The sequence below is a fragment of the Parus major genome, chromosome 4, assembly GCF_001522545.3.
Source record: "Parus major isolate Abel chromosome 4, Parus_major1.1, whole genome shotgun sequence".
NCBI lineage: Eukaryota > Metazoa > Chordata > Aves > Passeriformes > Paridae > Parus > Parus major.
Genome location: NC_031771.1, coordinates 56,828,685 through 56,831,068, shown reverse-complemented (window position 1 = coordinate 56,831,068; position 2,384 = coordinate 56,828,685). Strand labels below are relative to the sequence as shown.

Here is a 2,384-nt window from a genome sequence, read left to right as displayed (position 1 = left end):
GCCGTGATTGCTGTACCGAGTCGAACCGTGCCGGCCCGGCCGCAGAGCCCCGCTCGCCCGCGCAGGGGGCTGGGGGCCGCCTTCGCGGGGAGTTTCGGCACGGTAGGTCGGGGAAGCGCGGCCCCCTCCTCCCGGTCACGCTGATGCTGTGGGAAGAGCCCGGCTGGCCCCTAAACTACCTCACTTGGCAGAGCTTAGCGGGGGCGGGAGGGGGCGACCCCAGAAATCGTCTTTCTTTGTAAGTGATGGCGATGAGTTTTCTCCGTTTCCTTTCCTGCCCGTGCCGGGGGGCTGGAGGGCAGCTCGGGTCCGTCAGCGCCTCCCGGCCGCCCCCCGGAACAAAGCCGGGCCCGCTGCACTCCCGAGCTCGCCGGGGAAACTCCGCGGAGCCTGTCCCAGGCACAGCCCCAGGATCTGCCCCGACCCCCCGCCCTGACTCAGACCCTGCTCCCCCCGGCTCCCTCTGCGCCTGCATTGTCTCCCCGGCAGGGAGCGCGGAAGGCGGGAGGATGGGCCGAAACCTCTGCCCCGGGTTCCCCTTCCCTGGATCTGCAGCCTGGACTCTGATGTAGGCTCAAGGAAGAAGTGAGCCGGTGGGCTGGCCGGCCCCTGATGGCTCTGTATCTCCATCTTAGCCCGGCCGGTGGCATGCAGGCTGGAGGCAGACCCGGGGGGCTGGCTGTCGTGGGATCCCGGACTGACATTGATTTCCCCTTAGAAAAAATGCGGCCTTGCAGTGGTGTCTCTGCATGGATACACCCTCTTCCTGAATACCCAGCCTGGAGTCTCTGTGGCTTGTCTGCACTCTGCTTTATCCCTAGGCTGAACTGGGAGTTTCCATGCTCTTCACTCCTCTTCAATTTGAGCATGAATGGCGTGCTGGTTTGCTCTGGCCTGGGGGTTGTGTGCAGGTGCCACATGGCCTCCTGTGCAGCCCAGGGGTGTCTGCTGTGCTGGGACAATGGAGCAAGCAGGCAGGGCTTGGTGGGACACTGTGCCTGGGATGATGCTGCTTTCTCTGCAACGACCCTGGGGTGGCATTCAGAGGCTGCCAGCTGCAGTGCAGTCTTCTCTTTTCCAGCTCACCTGAACTCCTCACCTGAATCTCAGGGGCAGTGGGAGGGCACAGCACACCCCATCTTCTAGCACATCCATGGTGCTGCCTTCCCCATTTTCCCTGCCTCCTAGTTCAGCCTGGGACTCACTGTACACACTGCACACTATTTCTCTGGATCCCACAGTGTTTCCAAAGTTGGCCAAAGTGAGGTGAGGATGAGGTTGAGGTAAAGCAGGAAAGATTTGGCCACTGGCTTAGGAAGGTGCACTTTAAGCAGCAGGTAGATGTGACCCCTGTGCAGTAGCATCCAGAGTGTTTTACAGGCTTCAAACAATGATTTCTGGGAAGATGTGTCAGGGATGTGGCCTGGGTGCTTAATGTCTTGTATCTATGTATGTATCACAGGGCTGGGCGTGCTAAGAGCCCCAGAGTGTGTGTCCTTGGGGAGATTAACTTGGGCACAGCTTTGCTGTGCCTTTTGCCCTCAAGCACCATGGCTAGAGGGAGGTATTCTGTGAGACAGAGACGGGTTTCAAGTATCCACTTTACCTCTCCAGCAGCTGCTGATATAGCAGCCACCTGGCCTGGCCTGGTTATGTCATCCGTCATGACCTCCACGGGCACAGGACAGAGCAGGTGTGTGACAATGGGGCAGTGACAAGGATGGCAGAGCATGGCAGTGCTGTTTGGGTCAGAGATGTTGGTGAGGAACAGAGCAGGTCGGTGTCATCAGGGACAGAGCAGGCAGGGCCATCAGGGGCAGTGCAAGGGGAAGCCGTCAGATTCAGCGGTATGGGGACAGCGCAGGGCAGTGCCATCAGGGTCGGTGCTGTGGGGACAGAGCCGTGGGGACAGGGCAGAGCACTGCCATCAAGCTTCATGCCATGGGGATGGTACCACAGTGCCATTGCCATGTGCAGCACAGCAGAACCCACCGCCGGGGGTTATATCCCCCGTCCCCACCCTGCGGCAACCCACGCGTGGGATCCTGCCGGTGACCTCAGCGTGCGAGCGGGGCGGCGGCGGAGCTGGCGGGGCGGCGTTTCCCAGCGCTGGTGCGGGAGGGAGGGAGGCTCCGGCTGGATTGATGGGATGTGAAGGGGGGCCAGGCGGAGGGGTGGGGGACAGGAGGGAAGGAAACGCTTCCTGGGTTGCGCTGAGCGAATCCTGCTCCGACCTGCAGCCGGGAGGGCGCTGCTGCCGCCGGCACAGGCAGCGCTCGCCGACCCCCCCGGGAGCCGCGTCCCTGTTTGATTGCAGCCGGAAAAAAAAAAAAAAAAAAGGTGCCGGGTTCGCCGGGCTCCCCTTCCTCTGGGCGTCGGAACTT

At 61.7% G+C, this 2,384-nt stretch overlaps 1 protein-coding gene across 1 annotated transcript in view; it reads left to right on the top strand.

Moving 5' to 3' along the window:
• The window catches only part of CRMP1 (collapsin response mediator protein 1), a 49,269-nt gene that overhangs the window by 745 nt on the left and 46,140 nt on the right, over positions 1–2,384 (top strand). The window lies entirely within an intron of this gene.